The 27,215-nt window shown below is 38.4% G+C and overlaps 1 protein-coding gene and 1 pseudogene across 1 annotated transcript in view; one reads left to right on the forward strand and one right to left on the reverse strand.

Annotated features, from left to right (window-relative positions):
* Positions 1-27,215, forward strand: part of ODF2L (outer dense fiber of sperm tails 2 like) — a 362,976-nt gene that overhangs the window by 31,178 nt on the left and 304,583 nt on the right. The window lies entirely within an intron of this gene.
* On the reverse strand, positions 19,602-25,888 carry LOC125128752 (calcium-activated chloride channel regulator 1-like; annotated as a pseudogene).

Below are 27,215 nucleotides of genomic sequence, written 5' to 3' on the forward strand. Positions count from 1 at the left end.
CTTCCAGTTACAGAACACGTGAGTCATGGGGACGGTATGTGCAGCTTGGGAAGTGTAGTCGCTAAGACTGCAGTAGCTTTGTGTGGTGACGGGTGGCAACTGGACTTACCATGGTGATGGTTTTGTGATGTATACAAATAGCAAATCACTGTGTTGTACACCTGACACTAACAGCGGCATAGGTCACTTACACGCCAATAAAAACATAAAATCAACCATCAGTGCAGTTGTTTAGTTGAGGTCCAAAATGATGATCCTAAAATTAGAATTATATCTACTTGTTTTAGTAATTCTAGGACATCTAGTCTAATGCGCGTATTTGACAGGTATGGAAATTGAGTCTCAGAAGATTTAAGTTCTTCATTCAAAATTATATAGATATTCATCTATTTTTTGAGATACTGCTACTACCTTCTTGTACATTGCCTAAGGGTAAATTTTGATGGCAACTACAGTCTCTTCCTACTTGTCACAAGGAAAGGGAGACATAAGATCCTACTTATTTTAGGCATTTGCAGTTAGGCACTAAAGTTCTTTCTGTTCCAAGTGCACGTATGAACGACTTTCTTCCTTCTTTTAGTTCCCGTAGTCAGCATAAGGGACAGTTAGTATGAACCCGATCTTGAACTGAAGGCTTGGTCTTCACTGAGCTCAATTTAGAGCTAAACATTTGGCCAGGTAATTTTATTTATGGCTTTTTCAGTGGAAGTATTTTTTAATTTCACCATATCTTTAAGGATATAATGTATTCCAGAAACAGTCATAATAAGAATTTTAACGCTGAGGTACAGAGAGCTCTTTGTGGGTGTTCTGTCTCCTTTGTTTTTAAAATGATTTTTTTTCCTTATGTAATAATGACAGAAATATAGCTTTTAGAAATACTACATAGGAAATGAAAGACTGAAAAATCTCTTTTCATTTGAGAGCCTATAGTGAGGGCCTTTATAATCCAGGAGAAAGAGTATTGAATATGTGGCTTTTTAGCACTGACAGCCTCTGAGATAATTGTTTATTGATATGCATCTTGCTTTTATTTTACCACCTTAAAGGGAAGATAGCAAAATTGGCTTTACCCCATAAGAATCTACTCGTCTAGCACAATACTGGAATATGATAGGCATTCAATAAATACTAACTGCATCCAGTTAAATTTAAAGCAAAGCTAAAGTTAATTTGAACTTTCTGAAATAGGGACAATTTATTGTAAGGAACTTTGAATGAGATATTTTGGCTTTGAAGTTTGATTCAAACTCCACAGCCAAATTCTTTCTCTGGGCCATCTTCACTCAACTTGGCTAATTCTCTCATTCTTCAAGACCTAGATCAGCAGTAGTCTTCCCTGAAAACCTTTCAAGACCTACCTTGTGATCTTAATCCCCGACTAGAAGTGCCCTTCCAATAATGTATCTCATCACATTCTGTAAAATTATCCGTTTATTTGCAGGAAGTGTCTTCTGGGGGTTCCCGTCGTGGCTCAGTGGTTAGCAAACCCAACCAGCACCCATGAGGATGCGGGTTTGATCCCTGGCCTCACTCAGTGGGTTAAGGATCCGGCATTGCCGCGAGCTATGCTTTAGGTCACAGACACAGCTCGGATCCTGTGTGGCTATGGCTGTGGTGTAGGCTGGTGGCTACAGTTCCAATTCGACCCCTAGCCTGGGACCCTCCATCCATATGCTGCTGGTATGGCCCTAAAAAGACAAAAAGAACCCCCCCCCCCCCCCCGCCCCTGCAAAAAAAGCAAGTGTCTTCTGCATTCAACTGACTGTTGAGTGTAGGGTTTAGTGTTTGAAAATTCAGCGGAAGGTCAATGAGTGGATGAAACCGTGCAAGCACAGAAAGACCTGGAAGAACCTTTCCTGTTGGAGGAAGAATGCGGCAGAAAGCTGCTCATCCAGTCTTCTCAGAGTAGTCTCTAAGGTGGTTCGTACTGGGAGAAGCAGTTTGGCACAGCAGAATCTGATGAGAGTATGAGTTCCCTCTGTGGCACAGTGGGATCAGCTGTGTCTTGGGACCTCTAGGACACAGTTTTGATCGCTGGCCCAGCACAGTGGGTGAAGGATCCTGTGTTGCTGCAGCTGCAGCTTAGGTCACAGCTGCAGCTTGGATCTGATCCCTGGCTGGGGAACTCCATATGCTGCTGGGTGGCCAGAAAAGGGGAAGAAAAAAAAAAAAAAAAAAGAAAGAAATCTGATGAGAGTTAGACTTCTAGTGTAGTAAATATAGAAATAAGTTGGACCACTTCATGATATCTTGGAACTTTAGTGTTCGCAAGTGGAAATGGGTGGCTCATAAATCTCTACATTTATTTATAAGTAGAACATGAGAAAAACTGTATCAAATGAAAGCCACTGGGATTTCTTTTAGTATACACTTTTTAAAGTGAAATATCAAACTCACCTTTTCCTTTATCCAGGACATTGCCAGGGGCTGTCCATGAAAGTTGAGTGTGATCTTCGAATTTAGCCTCAAGGTCTGTAATTTTACCAGGTGGGAACGCATGAGGGACATTGCCAGGAGGAGAAGCTCTTGGCACGTTAAACGACCCTCCAGAGGTTAGTCGGCTAAATCTTCTGTTTCAGCTTCTACCATGTCATCTCTGACTTCAGGTCTTGGTGGGTTCAGTATAATTTTACCTACCAAAAGCATCAGTTTGTAACTTTTCATATTTGATGTCTCTTCTTTATCTTGCGCTCTCATCTGCAGGTGCATTGATTGATAGCAGCCATTGAAAAAGTAACAGCTTTTAGTGAATAAAAGCTTGTGTTATTGGTGGTGTTTAACATTGATGAAGAGATATTATGCAGTGTTAGTACTATCTTTTAACCTGTCTTTACTACTTGACTGTAAATTCTTTGAGGTCAAGAATGCAGCTTAGGAGTTCTTGTGTGGTACAGCAGAAATGAATCCAACTAGTACCTATGAGGATGAGGGTTCAAACCCTGGCCTCGATCAGTGGGTTGAAGGCCATGAGCTGCGATGTAGGTTGCAGATGCGGCTCCGTGTAGGCTGGCAGCTGTAGCTCTGATTTGACCCCTGACCTGGGAACTTCCATGTGCCACTGGTCTGGTGCTAAAAAGCAAAAAAAAAAAAAAAAAAAGGCAGCTATAGCTTCAGCATCTATCGAAATGCTTGCCACTGCATAGGAGGTGCTCAGTAAATTTTTTTCCAGTGTCAAAGAAATGAACAGAAGGGATGTGAACAAAACATAGGAGAAGCACAGTCCTATGCTAGGTCCCTTGTCATAAACATGGTTTTGAAACTCAGAGATGATTATATAAATACACACATAGGTTTTCCATAGTAATTTAGATAAATGACACATTTGCATTTTAATGCCACTTACCATTTTCAGCATAGCCTGGTATCTGCAGAGCTTTGTTCTGTTGTCTTAGACTTAACCTAGCCCTGTTGTTTCTTGCCTGGGCATGTACTTTCAAACTGTATCTGCCATTTCCAGGATAATCTGTAAAGTATCTGGAGTAGGTGCCATCATTCTTGACAGTATCAGCGCCTTGATATTGAAATGTAATAATTAGACATACAGCAGAGTAAGAATGACAGTCCTGGCCGTCCATGAGCACGAGTGACGGCAACTATTTTGAAGAGGGTATAGCATAATTTTTAAGTTCAGGAACCCTGGAATCAGGCTACTTGGGTTCAAAGCCTGGCCTCTTGCCAACCTTTGACTTTAGAAAAGTCTAATTCTTGGTGAGCATTCAATTAATATTAACTATTTTTATTTTGCTAAAGAATCCTGGCAAACTATAGACCTAAATTGGAGAAAGCAGATGCAAAACCCGAATGAAAATAGAGAAAAATTGAACTCTTAAGTCACATGGGAAAAGTGAAATTGTTCATGAAATTTAAAGACAATGAGTGTGCTCATGTCTATGCCTAGTCGAGACAACTAAGTGAAAGGTGGAAAAGTTTTAAAAACATTCAAATTAAATTTAATTCACTTAAAAATATGTTTCATTCGCATCCATAGGAAATTGCCATCTAAGCTGCGTGTCTCTGGTAGGATTTTAATTTTTTTTTTTAATTTTCTTTATTTATTTTTTTGTCTTTTTGCCATTTCTTGGGCCGCTCCCGCGGCATATGGAGGTTCCCAGGCTAGGGGTCCAATCGGAGCTGTAGGCTCTGGCCTACACCACAGCCATGGCAATGCTGGGATCCAAGCCGCATCTGTGACCTACACCACAGCTCACAGCAACACCGGATCCTCAACCCACTGAGCAAGGCCAGGGATCAAACCCAAAACCTCATGGTTCCTAGTCCCAGAACAGGCAAAGCCCCTTGACTGACGTGTGCGTAAACAGTCACTGGGGTAGGTGAGCTGTGCTTTGACTCACATGAGCAGTTGCGACTGCTGGGAGTGTAGTGAGACTTCTTGCCCGCGTAGTCATTTGTCACCGTTAGCATTTGAGAGTTGACATGATTCTTTAGAAGGCTGTAAGTCCAAGTGCCTGTCCGAATATTAAAAGGTATCCATTTGAGAGCTTTTGTCATACTTTCCAACTCCTGTATAAGATGTAATCTTCATTTATTGATAAAGCATGGAGAAAATAAAACCATATTCTTTCCTCTGCAATACCTGGTATTCGAAGACGGGCAGACCACATATTTAGTTTATCCTCTTAGAAATCTGAGGTTTTATATTTCTTTCCTTTTGGATCTTGGAGAAGAATTTCTGGCTTTTGTGTTGTCTCTCTGACAGCAAAGAAAGGGTCATTTCCAGTTGTGCCATCTACAGACCTGTACCACTTACCCATTTCCTTCCTGTAATCGCCAAGGCTTTGCTTTCCAACTGTTACGTAAGTCAAAACACAAGAAACGGATTTGTTATTGTAGCTAATAACATCTCAAAGTTTATCAGTTCAGAGTAATTCTACATTTATTTTTAAGATTTCAATGAAAATGACTAAGAATTGTTTTTAAGAACTTTGCAAATAAAAAGCATTTATAATGATAAAAAATTGAAGAATCAAAAGAAAAGTGGTTATAAGTACCACAAAAGCAAATTCAGTAAGAATGTTTTCCTTCTGCACACCTGAAACGTTTTCAGGCAGAAGAGTTGCTTATTAGAGAAAGAAGTTACTATTTAGGATAACAGAAATTTATTGCAAATGTTGAAAGGCCAAGAATTTTTTTTTTTGATACTGACCTGAATAGCCTTCTGAGTGATGCTGCCCCTTCTAGGTGAAATTCTACCGAAAGCATTAACAAGGCTATTTATGTCTTTACTGGCATAAAAACGATGTCCACCTAAAATGGAATTTTATTTTTATAATACTAATTTTAAATTTTAAAAGTCATGTTTGTTATTATGCTCTTATCGATACACTATGCATTTTACAAAAGATGAAGTTCCCAGACCTTAGGAACTTCTAGTATATCTGTATTCCAGATGGAATCCTACAATAACTAAACCTTGCTCAAAATATGTTAGAACAAAGAAAAAAACTGGCTAAGTAGTATTATTTTTATATGTTATTAGATTTAAGTGTTTGCCGCATTAGTAAAGCTTGTCTCATCACCAAATGTTATGAAAATTAAATTTCAGGTGTTTTAAACTAGTTGCTAATTTTCCAGTAGTATCTAAGACATGCCAAAATCATTAGAGAATGATAGTTTAGAATAAAGTAAAAATTAAGTGCAGAAAATAAAAGATATAAGTGGTTAATGAAGAAGGAGATCACTTAGGTGTCAGGAGCTGGAAAAGAATGGATTGCGGAAGGCATTCAGGTCTGTAACTGCAGCCTCGGGCAGAGCATCTGTATTCTCTAGGTTTCCACTTCTCCCTCAGTGAAATAGCACCACCTGAATCTCTACTGTAGGACTGAGCAGGACAGATAGAGAACAAGGCTTTGGGGATGTGGTTGAGTCAGTCCTTAAGTAACACGGAGAAAGAAGTTTCATTTTGGTGGAATTCTGGTGGAGAGTGGTGAGAAACGAATGAAGACGGCACATGTTGACTAATATTAATACCGGTAGCAACAGGAAAACCTGGAGGTGGGGAGGGAAACATTCGTGACAAGGACAAAGAAAGGACAGAGATTAACTTTTAGGATGGGAAATTTTGAGCAGTTGTGTAGTTTTAGGGGAAGAGCCCCTGGAATGGGAGAGTGGAAAAGATATTCGCTAATCAAACTCTGTTGCCAAGTTGACCTGTCACGTTCGACAGCGTCTCCAGTTCTTTGGCCGCAGAACGTCCCAGAGCAATGGTGTGGGTGATGGTACCACGTTGTTCTACCTCCTCAGAGAGTGAGCTTATTTCATTATCTTCCCCATCTGTTAGGAATATGACTTCAGAGCTGGGAGTCCTCTGGTTACTGTGAATAATTGCCTGATAGTGAAAAAGCAGACCATTAATTACAGAATATCATACCTAAATAAATTTAAATTAAGAAGACATCTGCCCTTTAGTCTTGGAGAAGCCTTCAGGCCTGTGTCTCAGAGTAGGCGAGAGATTTCGATGCATTGTCATAGCAGGCTGAGTGGGCTTTTAAATGGGTGCGATGGACAGTGGTCTTGTAGCTTGTCAAAGACAGATGTTAGCAGTGCTTCTAACCCTTTCAGATATACCCAAGCCACCCGAGAGAGAAAGAACAAAACACTTAGCACAATACCTAACACATGGTAAGTACTCACTGGATGTCAGCTGCTATTACTCCAGAGGTATCGAGGTGAAGGCAAAGGACCCAGGCAGTTTGGGAAGGTTATAGACTGTACCAGACAGAAGGCAAGTGTGCAAAGTTAAGTGATGTGATGTGTGCCTTTTTATACATTTTAGTTGATCATTGAAGAATCTCAGGATCACGGAAAGATCATTGACTTATGCTAAGAAGGAAGTTCATAAGCTTATCAAATATTGTAATTTAGGGGGGGATATTTTCCTGACATTTACTGAGCGTGTTGGCTAAGAAATTTACTCAGATACATTGAGAGTAAGTTATAGCTGTGCCATTTGCTAAATAGAATAGCTAGTGTTCATCTCTCTCTCTCTCGTTTATATACATATAAATATACGTTTATATTTACAGCAGAGTTCTGTAAATAGCTGTGTAATGATTACCTTTTTAAACTTCGGAGTAACAAAGACCGGGTTTTGAATTGTAGATTTGCCGGTTACTGAGTATATGATCTTGAGAAAGATATTTAATTACTCTGAACCCCAGTTTCTTTATGTGCAAAATGGGCATAATAATAGTGCCTGACTAAAAAATTAATAGTAAGGATAAAGTAAGATCATGTATGTAAAATGTTTTACATAGCCAATAATGTGGTATATAATGTTTCAATTATTGTTATGATTGTGTAAATAATTGATATGGTTGCATTATACATGTAAGAGGTGTTTAAATGTAATTTAAGGGGAGTTCCTGTCGTGGTGCAGCAGAAATGAATCCGACTAGGAACCATGAGATTGCAGGTTTGATCCCTGGCCTCGCTCAGAGGGTTAAGGACCTGGCATTGCTTGAGCTGTGGTGTAGGTTGCATACGCCGCTCAGATCTAGTGTTGCTGTGGCTGTGGTGTAGGCCGGCAGCCGCAGCTCTGATTAGACTCCTAGCCTGGGAACCTCTATATGCTGCGAGTGTAGCCCTAAAAAACAAACAAAAAAAAATGTAACTTAATGTAAGCTATTTGGCAATAGACTCTGTGGTCAAAATGTCATAAGATATATATCAAAACCTTTAAGAAAAACATATATGAATCAATACGTGCAAACATTATGACACATTCCTAACATATAGCACTGTTGTATTTTAGCTTTAAAGACATATATGAGTTATGATTATTATAATAACAATCCTTTTTTGAGCACTTATTTATCTTTTTATTGAATTATAGTTGATTTACAATGTTACATTAGTTTCAGGTATACAATACAATGTTTCAATATTTTTATGAGTTATACTCTATTTAAAGTTATTACAAATAACAGCTATCCCTGTACCACACAATATGTCTTTGTTGCCTCTTTATGTTAAGAGTAGCGGTTTGTGTCTCTTATGCCATCTCCTACCTTGGGCTTCTCCCCTTTACCCTCCCCACCCAGACCACTTGATTATTCTCTGTACCTGCCAGTCTGTTTCTGTTTTGTTATGTACATTTGCTTGTGTTATTTTCTAGACTGCACGTGTAATTGATAACAGGGTATTTGTCTTTCTCTATCTGACTTATTTCATTCACCATAATACCCTGTAGGTCAATCCACGTTATTGCAAATGGCAGAATTTCATTCTTTTTTTATAGTGGAGTAATATTCCAGTGTGTGTGTGTGTGTGTGTGTGTGTGTGTGTGTGTGTGTGTGTGTGTATACACAACATCTTTATACATTCATCTCTTGATGGACACTTGGGCTGCATCCATATCTTGGCTATTGTAAATTATGCTGTTATGAAAATCAGGAGAACATTTTTATCTGACATAATTCTCACAATTAAATGAAATAGGTACTACTATTTCACACATTTCATTAGTTGAGGAAACTGAGACTTTCTGAGTTGAGTAACTCACCCAAGGTCATTTAACTAATGAATGATAGAATCAGAATCTTAGGTTTGTCTGGATCTGGAGCCTGTGTGGTTTTTTAAACCACTGTGTTTGGGACTATGTGTACACTGAGGTATGTGAAATGACTGGCAATGGGGACCTGCTGTATAGCACAGGGAACTCCACTCTGTGATATTCTGTGTGGAAAAAAAATCTGAAAACGAATGGATGTGTGTATGTATATAACTCGGTCACTTTGCTGTACAGCATAAATTAACACAACATTGTACATCAGCCAGACTTCAATGAAACTTTTAAAAATGAAAAAGAAAGAAGGTTTAAAAAAAACCTAACCCAACCAATATGCTTTATAGCAAATAGACATCGTGAGAAAAACTAAGAGATGGAATTAGCTATAACCCTGGATAAGAGTAGCAATCTCCACTTTTTAGCTGAAGTCATGAGAGGATCAGCGAAGGGAAGTAGTTTCTGGTTTTGTGACTTTAATGTGCGTTGACAAATAGGCTTCAGTAGGGGCCGTCTTAAATTGGAAGAAATTCAGATGAGTGCCAGCAACAGTTTCATATAGTGCTCAGACGTTGCTCCCAACTTTTGATTTCAAAGTTTTTATTTAACTTGTACTTCCGTGTCTCGAGTTTGGTACTACACCGCCTGATGAACTATTTCTGTCTTTGTGATTTTTTTCTAATGGCCACACCCATGGCATATGGAAGTTCCTGGGGCTGGGGTTCAAATCTGAGTAGCAGCTGCAACCTACGCCACAGCTGCAGCAATGGTGGCTCTTTAACCCACTGCACTGGGCTGGGATTGAACCTGTGCTGCCCAGAGACAACACCGAATACTAACCTGCTACACCACAAGCAGAAACTCCTATCTTTGTGATTTTCAAATGTCAATTTAACTTGATGAATGGAGGTTTTCTTTGTCTGTGATATAGAAATATTAGTAGTTTACCTGTTCTGCAGTCCACTTAACAGCCTTATTTTCTGCTCGTGGAAATTCACACTGTAGGAATAATAAAGAAGTGAGGAGCTCCTCCTAAAATCATGATGATTGTACACACTGGATTTTTCTTCCCTTACCCAACCACTCCTCAGTGCGGCTCAGTACCTAAGGAATATGCTGGTGAAATAACCACCCCTGTCATAGAGGCTCCAGCTATAAACCACAGAAAACAGAAAATCTTTAAAAATTACTTAAATGAGGGACCTCTAAGTTCATGACCCACTCTGCAAGATAGCAGGACGAAATTTAAAGCAATGGTAAATGGCAAATGATTTAGAAAAGCATTTTGTTTTATCTGGAATCCTGCTTTGAGTCCCCTGCAAATTGAAGTTCCACCATAAGCTTTTTTTTGTGTGTGTGTGTGTCTTTTTTGCTATTTCTTGGGCCGCTCCCGCGGCATATGGAGGTTCCCAGGCTAGGGGTCCAATCGGAGCTGTAGCCACCGGCCTACGCCAGAGCCACAGCAATGCGGGATCCGAGCCGCGTCTGCAACCTACACCACAGCTCATGGCAACGCCGGATCGTTAACCCACTGAGCAAGGGCAGGGACCGAACCTGCAACCTCATGGTTCCCAGTCGGATTCGTTAACCACTGCACCACGAAGGGAACTCCACCATAAGCTTTTTGAGGCAGATTTGTAGGGATATTTTGGTAAACATTATCATCAGTTATTTTTGTTGGATGATTTTGGATTTCAGCAACACTGTCAAATGTGACCATCCCAACCAAGGATCCCTTTTCAAGAATTTGAATCAGGTAGAATTCTGCTGCTTGATTCACTCAAAAGAGATGGTCTTCCTGTAAAAAAAAAAAAAAAAAAGACATCTAAGCAATTCCTGAGTCTCCGTCAGTCTTGACAGATTGGGGAAAGACAAAGTCCATGGGCCAGAGATCGTGATAATTGATTACTATATTTTAGAGTTTATCTTCTCCATTATATTAAAAAGAAATAATATTGAAGAAAAACTTTAAAAACAGTCATGCTATACTTGGAAAGGCTTTACAAATTTATACCTTCTTCTTTAACAGTAAGGAAATTTAAAATGTTGTTTGTTGCAACATAATTTTTGACAACAGGTTGAAAGTCACTAAAATGTTCAGTAATGGGAGGTTATTTGACTAAATTATAGTCAACCATTAAAACTTGTTTCATGGAATATTTTTTCCCTTGGGGAGTGTTTAAGGTATAGTAAGTAAGAAAATCATATTATAAAACGTTACATAAGATATAATCACATTTTTGAGGAGGAAAAAACAAATGCATGAACAGAAAAAAGACTGGAATGATGTACACTCAGTGGGTGATTTTTGTTTTTTCTTTTGCTCAATTATGATATTTCTAGTTTGTTAAAACTAAAGGTTAAAGAATAAGCATCATCCATAATCTAATAACCTTAAATAATAATTATTTTATTTTAGTATTTTGTCTTCCAGTGTTTGTCTGTATAAAAATCACTGTATTAAAATTTATTAGAATAATAAAAAATATATTTTAGTTAGCATAGTAGAACTAACCTAAGATTAAATTACATTTGTTTGTTTTTTTTTCCCACTGTACAGCATGGGGATCAAGTTACTCTTACATGTATACATTTTTCCCCCCACCCTTTGTTCTGTTTCAATATGAGTATCTAGACAAAGTTCTCAATGCTACTCAGCAGGATCTCCTTGTAAATCTATTCTAAGTTGTATCCAATAACTCCAAGCTCCCGATCCCTCCCACTTCCTCCCTCTCCCATCAGGCAGCCACAGGTTTCTTCTCCAAGTGCATGATTTTCTTTTCTGAGGAGATGTTCATTTGTGCTGGATATTAGATTCCAGTCGTAAGTGATATCATATGGTATTTGTCTTTGTCTTTCTGACTCATTTCACTCAGTATGAGAGTCTCTAGTTCCATCCATGTTGCTGCAAATGGCATTAGGTCGTTCTTTTTTATGGCTGAGTAGTATTCCTTTGTGTATATATACCACATCTTCCGAATCCAATCATCTGTTGATGGACATTTGGGTTGTTTCCAGCTCTTGGCTATTGTGAATAGTGCTGCAATGAACACACGGGTGCATGTGTCTCTTTTAAGTAGAGTTTTGTCCAGATAGATGCCCAAGAGTGGGATTGCGGGGTCATATGGAAGTTCTATGTATAGATTTCTAAGGTATCTCCAAACTGTTCTCCATAGTGGCTGTACCAGTTGACATTCCCACCAACAGTGCAGGAGGGTTCCCTTTTCTCCACAACCCTTCCAGCACTTGTTATTTGTGGACTTATTAATGATGGCCATTCTGACTGGTGTGAGGTGGTATCTTGTGGTAGTTTTGATTTGCATTTCTCTTATAATTAGCGATGTTGAGCATTTTTTCATGTGTTTGCTGGCCATCTGTATTTCTTACTTGGAGAAATGTCTATTCAGGTCTTTTGCCCATTTTTCCATTGGTTGATTGGCTTTTTTGCTGTTGAGTTGTATAAGTTGCTTACATATTGTAGAGATTAAGCCCTTGTCGGTTGCATCATTTGAAACTGTTTTCTCCCATTCTGTAAGTTGTCTTTTTGTTTTCTTTTGGGTTTCCTTTGCTGTGCCAAAGCTTTTCAGTTTGATGAGGTCCCATGGGTTTATTTTTGCTCTAATTTCTATTGCTTTGGGAGACTGACCTGAGAAAATATTCATGATGTTGATGTCAGAGAGTGTTTTGCCTATGTTCTCTTCTAGGGATTTGATGGTGTCCTGTCTTATATTTAAGTCTTTCAGCCATTTTGAGTTTATTTTGGTGCATGGTGTGAGGGTGTGTTCAAATTTCATTGCTTTGCATGCAGCTGTCCAGGTTTCCCAGCAATGCTTGCTGAATAGGCTTTCTTTTTCCCATTTGATGTTCTTGCCCCCCTTGTCAAAGATTAATTGACCATAGGTGTCAGGGTTTATTTCCGGATTCTCTATTCTGTTCCATTGGTCTGTCTGTCTGTTTTGGTACCAGTACCACACTGTTTTGATGACTGTGGCTTTGTAATATTTCTTGAAGTCTGGGAGAGTTATGCCCCCTGCTTGGTTTTTGTTTCTCTGGATTTTTTGGGCAATTCTGGGTCTTTTGTGGTTCCATATAAATGTTTGGATTGTTTGTTCTAGTTCTGTGAACAATGTCATGGGTAATTTGATAGGGATTACATTGAATCTGTAGGTTGCTTTGGGTAGTATGGCCATTTTTACAATATTGATTTTCCCAATCCATGAACATGGAATATCATTCCATTTCTTTACATCTTCTTTAATTTCTTTGATTAAAGTTTTATAGTTCTCGGCATATAAGTCCTTTACCTCCTTGGTCAGGTGTATTCCGAGGTATTTGATTTTGTGAGGTGCAATTTTAAAAGATATTGTATTTTTGTATTCCTTTTCTAGTATTTCATTGCTGGTATACAGAAATGCAAGTGACTTCTGAATGTTAATCTTATATCCTGCTACTTTGCTGAATTTATTAATCAGTTCAAGTAGTTTTTGGGTTGAGTCCTTAGGATTTTCTATGTATAGTATCATGTTGTCTGCATACAGTGACAGTTTTATCTCTTCTCTTCCTATATGGATGCCTTTGATTTCTTTTGTTTGTCTAATTGCTGTGGCTAGGACTTCCAAAACTATGTTGAAGAGCAGTGGTGAGAGTGGGGATCTCTGTCTTGTTCCAGATTTGAATGAGAAGGCTTTCAGTTTTTCTCCATTAAGTATTATGTTTGCTGTGGGTTTGTCATAAAGGGCTTTGATCATGTTCAGGAATCTTCCCTCTATACCCACTTTGGCGAGGGTCTTGATCATGAATGGATGTTGGACTTTGTCAAATGCTTTTTCTGCGTCTATTGAGATGATCATATGATTTTTGACTTTTTTTTTGTTAATGTGGTATATGATGTTGATTGATTTGCGTAAGTTATACCATCCTTGTGAACCTGGGATGAACCCTACCTGGTCGTGGTGTATGATTTTTTTAATATGTTGTTGGATTTGGTTGGCTAAGATTTTGTTGAGAATTTTTGCATCTATGTTCATCAAAGATATTGGCCGATAGTGCTCTCTCTCTCTCTCTCTTTTTTTTTTTTTTTTGGTCTTTTTGCCATTTCTTGGGCTGCTCCCGCGGCATATGGAGGTTCCCAGGCTAGGGGTCGAATTGGAGCTGTAGCCGCCGGCCTATGCCAGAGCCACAGCAACGCGGGATCCAATCCGCATCTGTGACCTACGCCACAGCTCACGCCAATGCCGATCCTTAACCCACTGAACAAGGGCAGGGATCGAACTCGCAACCTCATGGTTCCTAGTTGGATTCGTTAACCACTGCGCCATGACGGGAACTCCATGATAGTTTTCTTTTTTGGTGGTATCTCTGTCTGGTTTTGGAATGAGGGTGCTGGTGGCATACATAGAATGTCTTTGGGAGTATTCCTTCTTCTTCAAACTTTTGAAAGAGTTTAAGGAGGATGGGCACCAATTCCTCTTTATATGTTTGATAGAATTCACCTGTGAAGCCATCTGGTCCTGGACTTTTATTTGTAGGGAGTGATTTTATGACCTCTTCAATTTCATTTCTACTGATCGGTCTGTTCAATTGGTCTGTTTCTTCTTGATTCAGTTGTGGCAGGCTGTAAGATTCTAGAAAATTGTCCATTTCTTCCAGATTGTCGAATTTGTTGGCATATAGTTGTTCATAGTATTCTCTTATGGTTTTTTGTATTTCTGCAGTATCCATTGTGATTTCTCCTTTTTCATTTCTAATTTTGTTTGAGTTCTTTCTCTCCTCTTCTTAGTGAGTCTAGCCAGGGGTTTGTCAATTTTGTTCACCTTTTCAAAGAACCAGTTCTTAGTTTTATTAATTTTCTCTATTGTTTTTTGAATCTCTATTGATTTCTTCTTTGATCTTTATAATTTCCTTCCTTCTGCTGACTTTAGGTCTTTTTTGTTCTTCTTTTTCTAATTCATTTAGGTGGAGGGTTAAGTTGTCAATTTGGGATCTTTCTTCTTTTTTGAGAAGGCCTGTATCGCTATAAATTTCCCTCTGTGCACTGCTTTCGCAGCATCCCATAGATTTTGAGAGGTTGTGTCTTCATTATCGTTTGTCTCAAGGTATTTTTTAATTTCCTTCTTGATTTCCTCATTGACCCATTGGTTTTTTAGTAGCATGTTGTTTAGTCTCCATGTAGTAGGTTTTTTCTCATGTCTTTTCCTGTGGTTGATTTCTAGTTTCATGGCATTGTGGTCAGAGAAGATACTTGAGATAATTTCTATGCTCCTAAATTTATTGAGATTAGCTTTGTGTCCCAATATGTGGTTGATTCTTGATAATATTCCATGTGCACTTGAGGAAAATGTATATTCTGCTTTTTTTGGATGTAGTGTCCTGAAGATCTCAATTAAGTCTAACTTTTCTATTGTTTCCTTTAGGATCTCTGTTGCTTTATTGGTTTTCTGTCTAGAGGATCTGTCCATTGGTGTGAGTGGGGTATTAAAGTCTCCTACTATGATTGTATTCCTGTCAATTTCTCCCTTTAAGTCTGTTAATATTTGCTGTATGTATCTGGGTGCTCCTGTATTTGGGGCATATATGTTGACAATAGTAAAATCCTCTCCTTGGATGGATCCCTTAATCATTAAATAGTGTCCTTCTTTGTCTTTCTTTATGCCTTTTGTTTTAAAGTCTATTTTGTCTGATATGAGTATTGCAACTCCTGCTTTCCTGTCATGTCTGTTGGCATGAAATATTTTTCCCACCCCTTCACTTTCAATCTATATGTATCTTTTGTCCTAAGGTGAGTATCTTGTAGGCAGCATATTGAAGGTTTTTGCCTTTTTATCCACTCAGCCACTCTGTGTCTTTTGATTGGAGCATTCAGTCCATTGACATTTAAGGTGATAATTGATAGGTGATTATTTATTGCCATTTTAAACCTTGTGTTCCAGTTGATTCTGTGGTTCTCCATTCTTCTATTTCTATTAGCTTAAATACTTAATTAGGAGAGCTAACAAATAAACATCTTACTGAATTCATGCTTCCAGGTTTATCAAGTGCCCAACAGATTACTCGCTGTCTGGACTTGAGCAGTGAAAGCGTAGGATGGGGTGGTGGATTCATTTCTGTCATGGGAGATGCTTTCTGAAATCATCAAAGTCTGTGATCACAGCCCATGTGCTTCTGCCCTTGCAGACTGTCTTGCAGGTTTGGAGCTTCTGTATTGTGTGTTTTTGCCTCACAAAATTCGGTCACCTGGAAAAATCAGTTGAAAGGCCATAATATGGTACCTAATGAGACATCACCTTCCTTTCCAAATACACATCCTTCACAGCATTTTGTCTCCTGACGACTTAAAGTTACTTCAGAATCTGACATGACTGGCACACTCGAGTGGAGAGGCAACACAGTCAAGCCATCAGTGTGCTCTGGAAAAGTATTTGGCAGTTCTTCTCGGTACAGGTGGATCATGGCTCTGCGGTTGGGGGGGATGATGTTGGCACAGCTGCTTAAGTTAACTTCTTACTTTCCTGTCTAGACTCGTGGGGGCTCAAGCCTTGAAATAAGTTTAATGGAAAAAGGTACAGGATTTGCAGTAATTTTTAGCTGCCCCCTAAGAGAGGGATAAAGAAAATGGCCTTCTTTGGTTGTCCAAGTATTTTCTGTGTCTTTATAGTTTATTGAAAAACTTGAGAACAGATATTCTAACAACCTCAAATGTTACTGGCTCTGATGAACTCAGATATAAATAAAATAATACTCCTGAAAAAGTAATGAAAATGGTGAGACAAAAATAAGGAAATGTGGTTGCTTCTCTTTTAGTTGCAAATGGTAAGTTGTATCCAGTAATTCTGCCCAGTCATGTTTCATTACTGTAGAATCTGTGAAAATCCTTCAAGTTTTGAAAACTTAGTAATTTGGAAAAATACCAGCATAAACTAGTATAGCATTTGGGAAGAATTTGTCTTGCAGTAAAGCTGCAGCTTTATAAGTATTATTTCATTTTTTTAATGCTACCCCCCAATACAAATCTCCAGCTGTAAGCTCAGATTTAGAACTAAACTATTAAATTTGAATGCCTTTTATTCAGGTGTTAAGAGTTTGTTTTCCTTCTGTATGTTTCTGATTTACACTTCCCAGAAGGGGTTGTATTAGATGAGAGAAAAATGCAGTTTTCAGTCAAAGCAGTGATTTGTAAGGATCTTGATGACCTGGCTCCTCCAGCTGTGGGCACTGCCTTCATCCAGGGTCTGCAGGCCCCTTCTCTGCCCTCGCCGTGGCCTTCCAGCTGGCCTCCCTGGCTCCAGGATCATCTCACTCCATTTTGTCCTTCACAGTCGTTGCAATTATCTCCCTGAAAGAATTAGCTGATTACATCACCAGTCTGAAGCTGATAAAATAAAATCCAAACACCTTAGATTTGCAGGTTCCAGTTTCTTGTTTAAATCTCATTTCCTGCTTCTTGCTCACATGTATACCTTGCTTCTCAAACCCTGAACTTTTCCCAGTCCTTAGGGTATGCCAGGAACTTTCACAAGGCTCTCTCTAATCCAAACAGAAAAGCGGAAAGAAATTTTGTGCAAATTAGAAAAAGGTGCCCCTTTTACTTCTTTTACTTTACTTCCTTTTACTTCTATCTGCCTGAAAATGATTCTAATAAATGTTAAAATCTTTAGTGTCTGTGATGTGAGTAATTTGGGCAGTGCTTAACTTCTCCAGTCATGTACAACATATTTTTCTGTTCTTTGTTTTTGTAAACTTTTTTCTTTGCCGAGAATATCCTTCCCATTCTTGTTTTGGCAAGTTCATTCTTATTTTTTCCCCAAATCCCACCTCAAAACTCATCTCTAGAAACCATTTTCTGACCTCTAATTGGACATGTTTGCTGCATGCTCATAGCATTTGAATTTTCTCTCTCTTCCTACTTCCTATACATATATACTTTTCTTTTTTTTCTTTTTCTTTCTTTCTTTCCTTCTTTCTTTTTTTTTTTTTTTTTTTTTGCTTTTTAGGGCTGCATCCATGGCATATGGAGGTTCCCAGGCTAGGGGTTGATTCGGAGCCATAGCTATAGGCCTGTGCCACAGCCAAGCAACGCCAGATCCAAGCCGCATCTGCTACCTACACCACAGCTCAGGGCAATGCTGGATCCTTAACCCACTGAGTGAGGCCATGGGTCGAACCTGCAACCTCATGGTTCCTGGTCAGATTTGTTTCCACTGCGCCACGATGGAAACTCTTGGTATATAGTTTTCTTATAGCTCTCTCTATCTCTCACTAAGTGGAGTTCTTTAAGAACAGCTATTTTTAATTCTGTATTTTTTCAGCTCCTGATGCAGAGCTGGGCATGGAATGGGAGTAACTAAGTTTATAAAGAAAGGAAATCATGGACTTGAACGTTTATTATTTCAGGTCATATTTCTCCAGGGCTGAGCTTACGCCCTGGGTACAGATACTCTGCGGTATATTTTGTCCATGTTGTGGTAATTAGAGAGTAGTGTTATTCTGGACAAGATGTGTGGTTAAAGCACAGCATTTATCTCTGAACCATATCTTACATAGTTAGTTGCCCTCTCTATTTTCAGCTATAGGATATTCTTTCTTCACTATTATTTATTTCCCTGGTAGGCAACATGAGATATATTTTCCTAATCGAATGATTTTAGAATTTACAGTTTGGTACAGAAAGTGTATATTCCAATTATACTTTTGTGTCACATGATCTGAAATCTGTTTGGATGCTGAAGTCCTTGGCTAGCCTTTGCTGATCCAGATTCAGCAGGTTAAAGTAAAAATTCTTGACTTTTGTTTCACATATTTCCAGGAGGGGCTTTTTTAGGCTAGAAAATAATTTCTACTTAAATATCTCATTGGATTCATTTAGGACTTTGAGAAGAAAATATCAAGTCTATATTTTCACTGAAGTCCTTGAGTATCCATGCCCTAGACTCCAAAATGATTCTAATCTCTTTGGAATAAGAGGCCTTTACAAACCTCTGCCCATGGAAGTCTGTATTGCTGGTCGTTTGGTGTGTATGTAGTTTGCTTCTCTTAAATATTAGTCTTGCTATCTAGAGATAGCACACTTTATTTTGATTCGTTTTTGATAACTTCCATACATTTCACATTTAAAAGTCTTTTTTTACATGTTTAGAAATTTCATTAGATAACTATGTTTGCATTAATTAAGACTGGATGTATCCTGGAAGAGAGACAATTCCCTATTATCCAAATATTTTATAAACATAGAAAATTAAAAATTTTAAGTTTATTTTGTTCTCATCTTGTGCTGAGCACTGTGATCATACTTCACGTGTATTAGCTCTTATAAAATTAACAATGAGACTGCAAAGAAAGCATTATAATTCCCATTTCAAAGATGAGAGAGAATTAAGTTTCAGATTTAGCAATTTTCTCATAGTGACGTAGCTCAAAAATGACAGACTGGGGAGTTCCCGACGTGGCGCAGTGGTTAACGAATCCGACTAAGAACCATGAATCATGGGTTCGATCCCTGGCGTTGCTCAGTGGGTTAACGATCTGGCGTGGCCGTGAGCTGTGGTGTGGGTTGCAGATGCGGCTCAGATCCCGTGTTGCTGTGGCTCTGGTGTAGGCCGGTGGCTACAGCTCCGATTCAATCCCTAGCCTGGGAACCTCCATATGCCATGGGAGCAGCCCAAGACATGGCAAAAAGACAAAAAAAAAAAAAAAAAAGAGAGACAGACTGGGTTTTGTTGTCAGGCCTGTCTGACTCTAAGGCACCTGTCCTTATCTACTGAACTTCATACATTTAAACCGGGTATTTCAGGTGAAACATGTGCTTTGGAACTTGAATTGTTGTATTGTTATTTTTTAACTGGCCAGACTGGTGATTGTGCACGTTCCTTTTTTGTCTGGTCAGTAGAGACGGAGCCGTTAGTGTTTTCACAAGATCACTCTGCAGTTGATTGGTGCGCTTTCGTACGAAGGTGGTGGGAAACAGGGAATGTCCGTGCTTTCCAAAGCTACAGATGAGCTACTTTGGAAAAGCAGTGTGACTAACACTTAGAAGAAGGAATTGAAAAGCAAGGTTGTTCTCGGCGCACGTCCGCGGAGGTCAGATGAGGTAAGGGCTGTCCTGAGAAATTCTGTGATACTCGTGAGAAGGGTACAGTTCTGCATCTGAAGGAAAAAAATCACAGGTTAGTAAGAAAGGGCGGCATGATTTCCAGCCACAAGACTGGATAAAGGAGATGTTAGTTAAGTATCTTAGTAATTTTCCTTGTTTCTTGGAAATTTGTTGGTATGTATCATTTCATAGTAGAAAATCCAGCTTCCCTAATCAGTTTTCCTTCAAGGGTTCCTTTGTGAGATGAGAACAAGAAGGTTCGGAGCTGAGGACGCAGGTTTGATCCCTGGCCTTGCTCAGTGGGTTAAGGATCCGGTGTTGCTGTGGCTGTTGGTGTAGGCCGGCAGCTACAGCTCTGATTCGACCCCTAGCTTGGGAACCTCCATATGCCACAGGTGTGGCCCCCAAAAGACAAAAAATTAAAATTAAAATTAAAAAATAGAATAAAAAGGAGTGGGGGAAAAATGTAATTGTAATGTATACATGTAAGGATAACCTGACCCCCTTGCTGTACAGTGGGAAAATAAAAAAAATTATAAAAAAAATAAAAATAAAAAGGTACTTATGGTGTGGAGACTTTGCACAAACACAGTGGGTTCTCTTGCAATCTGGGCTTTTTCTGGGACGAAGGTACATTTTGCTTCATGCAGCCCTGTCTGCCAGTCAGGGCTGCGCAGCCTTGTTATACAGCGGCCTCCCTGGCATTTCTTGATGACCACGTTGATACCAGTAATAGGAGTTGGACGCCTGTGATGAAAGAATTGGGTTACATTTATGTATGAAGACCAGAGAAATCAGGATACAGATTAACACTCTAAATCATCCCCCCAATGATAATTGCTACAGCTCGCGTGCCAACGCTCCATCTTGGCAGAAGTCGGTACAGTGTTCTGCCCTGTGTCCCATCGATTTAACAAGAACAATGATGTTAATTCATACTTTTTCATATCCGCTGCTCATAGTGTGATCACATGCATTTATTATTCTCATGACCTTGAGCTAACGTTGGTGATTCCTAACTCACAGCAATGCTGTGAAGATTGAGTTAAGAGATGCAAAGGCGTGGCTTCCTAGTGGAGAGGGGAGAGCTGATGTTGTGCTTAAAACCTCCTTAAATTTCTTATGTACGGTACACATATGCATGTATATACCCACATCTAAATACTGCTATGTAGACATGCACATCTATACATACATACATGTATACTATACCTATCAAAACGTGTGTGGTTTCGTGTTCACAGCGTTTTACAATTTGCATTTGAAACTACTGAGCTAGACCGAAGGAAGCAATACAAGTAAACCCTGCATGGAAAGGCGCGTGCATTCAAGCCTTTCGGTCTTGAGGACACGGTAACTGTCAGGTCACACAAGGCAGAGAATGAGGCGGGGCGGGTGAGGGGAAAAGATCCTAACGATTCTTGTTCATCACAGGATTTACTCCTGTTCTGTGTTAATATTAAACTCTATAGCCTTAATCCATCCTAATAAATGTGCTTGGGTTGCAAGGATTAAAGGAGATGGTTAGCCATATTTTTCAAGAATAACCCTGAAGGTCAAACTTTACACTGCCTCCAGCAAAGTGCCTGGCACACAATTAAGAGCTCAATAAATGTTATTTTAGATACTTGTTTACTAATATATCTTTTTATGACCAATAAGGACACTCCTTCATTTTTCCATTAATTTATTAAAATTTTGTTGTTTGATAACTCTTTATTTCGCTTTTACTTTGTGCCATGCCCAAGGCTAGCAGGTTAAAAGAAAATCCGTCCTCAAAGATCTTGTCTGGTGGGGAAGATAAACTTACCCAGACAATTGCTGTCCAGTGTCAGAGAAGCCCAGACACATTGCTTGGGGAACGGTGTCAAGGACATCTAACCCACATGGAAGGAGAGGAAAGACGTGCAGGGAAAGAGCATTTAAACTGAGTCTTGAAGGATGAAGAAGCATCGTCTGACTAAGGGAGGCAATTCTGGGAGGAGGTGAGAGGAATAAATGTCCTGGGTTGGGAGTCCAGTCTGTGCGAACAATGCTAGGCAGCTCAGAAGAAATAAAGCAAACAGCACAAAGGGGACGGGAAAAGGCATTTTCCTACCTCCACGTCCTTCCTCTAATATGTTTTTTATCCCAAGCACTTGTTTCTATTATGCTGATTTATATTTGTCTTTAATAGTCTTTATTCCATGTGCTTGATATTTTAAATTTAAATGTATCATCTATTCATAAATAGGACCTGTTTAAATTCACCCAGAATTATGTTTCTTAAAAAAAATCAATTTTTTCACTTATTCTCATGAAAAGTACTTTTTTTCCTTAAAGCTTAAGATTAAAAGTAAAATATATTTAACATGAGGCTCTAACAGTTTGATTTCAGTGTAACAGATTCATCTTAAAAAGTTATGACTCGAACAGAATAAAAGATTATGTAGGAACCTGAACTCTAATTCTCAGATATCTTAAGATTTAGGTTACAATGTTTTTCTTTCTCCTTCCTCTGACAATAACATATGTTAGGACACTCCCGTGAATACTGAAATGATTTCCAATTTTTAACTGATCTTGATTCCACGGTGTAATCCCAGGAATTTTGGTCACACGGAGAGTGGCAGGTGGATATGTCATTTAACTGTACGAGTGTTCAACCACTGAGATAGCCTTTGCTTGTCCTGTAGAGCAAATTAAAATGTCATAAGTGAAAAGTTTTAAAAACAGTTTTGTTCAATAGAATGATACGTTGTTGCTTCAATAGTGTTCTTTCTGGAAACAGAATGGCCAGCCCATATTTTACTCCTCACATATTCCCCATTGGAGATGGACAAATACGCTGCCATTGCACTTATAAATTGGTGTGTACAATGCAGGCATCCCCGATTTTTGAAAGTTCACTACTTTACTTTTACAAAAGACCTGCCTTAGTACTTGTTTTCACTAATGGAAAGGCATTTGAAGAGGATTTTTGCTTTCATGAAAAAAGGTGAAAAAATGGAGTTCCCGTCATGGTGCAGCAGAAACAAATCCGACTGGGAACCATGAGGTTGCGGGTTCGATCCCTGGCCTCGCTCAGTGGGTTAAGGATCTGGCGTTGCCGTGAATGGGGGTGTAGGTCGCAGATGCAGCTCCTATCCCTCCTTGCTGTGGCTGTGGTGTAGGCTGGCGGCAGCATCTTCAATTAGACCCCTACCCTGGGAACCTCCATATGCCACGGGTGCGGCCCTAAAAAGACATAAATAAATAAGTAAATAAATAAATAGAAAGAAAGAAAGAAAAAAGGTGAAAAAAATAAAAATAGTATTCAGTGTTTGTTTTGCAGCCAGCAGTTTAGAGGCAGCCCACACCCAGAACAGGGAGCCTGGCCCCACTAAGCTCCTTCCCTGGGAACTGCGTTCAGCATCTCAGCATGGAGCCCTACAGCTTTGAACTATATCTGTGAGCATCTATGCTTTCTCTCTACATATTCTATGCATCTGTTAACAAGATATATCCTAAGGTAATTGTTTCTTTGCTAAAGAAAATTGCAAAATTGCCGTTTTGACTTATGAAAGGTCTCACAGGAACACTACTTTTGGGTACTGGGGGAAGCCTGTTTTAAATACAGTTTCCTTGTATTTTAAGTTCCCCTACCCCATATCCTAACCTAACTGAGTTAAGGAAATCTAGAAATAAACAATGTTCACTAGGCCAAAGAAGTTAAAATGGGTTAGTATCAATAACCTAATTTTATTATTAAACATACACACATAAAGAAATATAATTAGGTTAAACATTACTAGTAAATTTCCAAAGGTATGAATTAATAACTTTTTTCCTTTAAAAATTTAAAAAAATCATCAATCACAGTGTTACATTTGTTGCCAGTAGAAGTAAAAATAGAAGTATAAAATATATATCCCTACCTGGGGACCCATAGTTTGGCAAATTATTAGGCAACAGGAAGTTTGGAGTAAAATGTATGTATTGTCCTTTTTCTCCACATTGTCTGTATTGAAGTGTATGGGGATGTTCTCCATATTTTAGGCAAAGGATTGGCAACTATGACATCTGCCTAAAAAGCAGAAGAATAAACAAAACAGATCCCAAGAGCAATAGAAGCAAGGAATTTTTTTTATCTCAAATAAGACTCGTAATATTACTAAGATAAATACTAAAATAGCGATTAGTAATTCCTAAAAAATTATGAGTGTTAATCTTTAAAAATCACAGGAAGAAAGAGGCAGTTTAGGAGCTCGGTAAAACACCTACCTGGTCATTTGATTCCTGTTTTGGCGTTAAGTACTCAGATTTTGACTTCCAGGTCATTGGAATTAAAATGCTTACATTCCTGAAATAAACTCTTTGTTTGGTGGCGTGAAACAAGTAAGTAGAAGCTTCAGTTACCATTTCCTGACAAAATTAAAAATATCTCATGGTAGAAATTATACAATGAAATGAACATGAACGTGTAGGTACAAACGAGAAGGTGTTAATATAAGCCCCTCTCCTCAAATATGTCGGCAAAGACTAGATGAAAAATAGGTCATATTTTAGTTCATCTCTCTAGTCAATTCTTATTTTCATATACCTAGAAATTCAGTTCTTTCTTTCTTTTTTGCCTATCCAGACCTGCATTCAGTAAATGGGTTGTAGCGAGGAGTAAGGGTGCTGGGTGAGGTGTGAAGGGGATTAAGACAAGAGTTTGTTGGCAAGTTGCTTATTGAATTGAACAGAGGTGCCTATAATTGGGTTGGGAGTTTATAGTTTGGTAGATTTTATACTGTTGTTAATTGAAAAAAAATTTGGCTAGGTTTATTTTGAGTTATCTTCTCATATGGAATATGTTCATAAAAGAGGAAGTTTTACCAAGCAGTAATTTTCTAAAAATAGATAGCTATCACTGGATTCAAGTTCCAGTTTTGCCACTCTGTATGACTGTACAAATCACGCAACTTCTCTCATTTATACAATAAGGGTAATTAATAATCTCTGTTCTTGACTATGTCATAGGGGTATTGGGAGGATTAAAGAAAATAGTGTTGGAATGCCATATGTGAAGCGTTTGTTTTACTAACTAATGCAAATAAGATTAGGAAGTAAGTCAACTTCAAAAACACATATTTTCTTTAAGATCAGATACATAAGAATTTCAAAATTTTCAGTATTGAGCAAGTATGAACAACTGAGAAAAATTGAAAAAATGTATAATGAACCTCTAAAGCTAAAAATGGGTTAATTACCTAAACATAAAAGTAACTTTATAAAGATAATTTTTTTTTTGTCTTTTTAGGGCTGCCCCTGTGGCATATGGAGGTTCCCAGGCTGGGATCAAATTGGAGCTGTAGCTGTTGGCCTGTGCCACGCCACAGCCACAGAAATGTGGGATCTGAGCTGTGTCTGCAGCCTACACCACAGCTTACAGCAACGCTGGATCCCCAACCCACTGAGCAAGACCAGGGGTTGAACCTGCATCCTCGTGGGTACTAGTCAGATTCATTTCTGCTGAGCCACAACAGGAACTCCTATAAAGATAAAATTTTGAAATAATTCTACTAGCTCTAAGGTCTTCTGTTTGCTTAATGAGTTAAAAAAATATTAGTAGTTTGGTCTTTAATAACTCATTGGGGGAATAACTAATACTATTAATATATGATAAATAATACCTATACTAAGCAGATATTTATCTTGATAGTTTAGATGCATATTACATAAATGATGAATACTGTCAAAGCAATTTTGGATAGTTACAGCTGTGTGAATGGGTGTATATGCCTGGATAACATGAGTTGAAAGTATACTTACTGATATAAAAATAAATGGACAGTAAATTTTTCTCTTACCTTTGTGTTTTGAATGAGTCTTTTACCTTCGGGCACACTGGGGTTAATTGCAGTGGCAATGCCATCATATCCATAGTTATTCAAATTTACTGTTGAGCTGTTCACCCCAGGCAAGAGATGCACAGTTAGGAACAATAACATTCAGACTGAGCATCATTTTGCAGATGTTGCAGCAAACTTGTTGAAAATGTAAGCAGAGTATGTATGTATCTGCTTAACCTAGAAATTTGACTCTAGACTCAAATATTTGCATAAATATAATGTATAATTAAATATTTTGATGAACTTCCTTATATTCTAAAGCATTGTTTAGTTTTTAAGTAGCAGTAGGGATTATGTTCAACGTTTATCATACTTTTTTCTGAGACAGCTAAAGTGTTAAGTACTCATTGAAATGAGCGATTCCTTTGGATTATTTGTGTAGTTGTCGTCCACGTCATGGTGGCGGTTCTTTGTCGTCATCAACTAGTATGAGGTATCTTCCAGTCCTGGGGTCTGTTTATAGAAAAGTGTTCTGTGCGAGGATGAGGAACTGAAATGAAAAGCACCAGGAAATAACAGATGAAAAGGACCTGATTAAAAAGCAGAACAAAACAAACAAAAATGAATTGAGGAACTAGAATGGGAGTGGCGGTGAGTTAGGGTTTCTCTTCCTTTTTCAGATGGGAGTGATACAAGCACAGTGATTGAGGACAGCTATGGGTTAAGGGGGAACTGGATTTTTTGATTACCTTCTGTGATGATTACTCGGGTATTTTAATTTTCAAATAGCACTGAATGCTTTAAGTCCTCAAGTAAACTTAATATGCTTCAATCAGACTTCTTTTTTGTTTTGAACACAAATCTGCCAATGATTTTTAGCTTGAAATAACTGTACACATAGCATTGTGAGCTGGCTTTGGAGTCAGATGACTCTAAACCTGACCTTTGCCTTGGTCATTTAAGTCTTGTGATTCTTTTTTAAAATTGAGGTATAGTCACTGTGCATTATTATGTAAGTTTCAGACATATGACATAGTGATTCTCAATTTTAAAAGATTATATTACATTTATAGTTATTATAAAATATTGTTTACACTTCCTGTGGTGTACAATGTATCTTCTTAGCTTATATGTTTTATACATAATAGTTTGTACTTCTTAACCCCTCTACCCCTATTTCTCCCCTCCCCTCATCTCTCTCCCCACTGGAAACCACTAGTTTGTTCTCTATGTATGTGAGTCTGTTTCTTTTTTTGTTATATTTACTAGTTTGTTTTATTTTTTAGATTTCACATATAAATGAAATCATGCAGTATTTGTCTTTGTATACCTCATTTCACTTAGCATAACCTCCAATTCCATTCAAGTTGTTGCAGATGAGAAGATTCCATTCTTTTAATGGCTGTGTAGTATTCCATTGTATATATGTGCCACATCTTTATCCATTCATCTGCTGATGTACACTTTACTTGCTTGTATATCTTGGCGATTGTAAATAATGCTCCAATGAACATTGGGGTGCATATATCTTTTCAAATTAGTGTTTGAGGTTTTTTTTTTTTTTGGATGTATATCCAGGAGCGGAATTGCTTGGTCATATGGTAGTTTTCAGTTTTTTTGAGAATCTCCATACTGGTTTCCACAGTGGCTATACCAGTTTACTTTCCTGCCAACAGAGTGCAAGCATTCTCTTTTCTCTACATCCTCCCCAACATTTGTTATTTATGGTCTTTTAAATGATAGCTGTTTTGACAAGTGAGTCACATGATTCTTAGTAAAAGTTGTGTGGCCCTTTTTAGGTCTAGTT

This window comes from Phacochoerus africanus, chromosome 6, assembly GCF_016906955.1.
Source record: "Phacochoerus africanus isolate WHEZ1 chromosome 6, ROS_Pafr_v1, whole genome shotgun sequence".
NCBI lineage: Eukaryota > Metazoa > Chordata > Mammalia > Artiodactyla > Suidae > Phacochoerus > Phacochoerus africanus.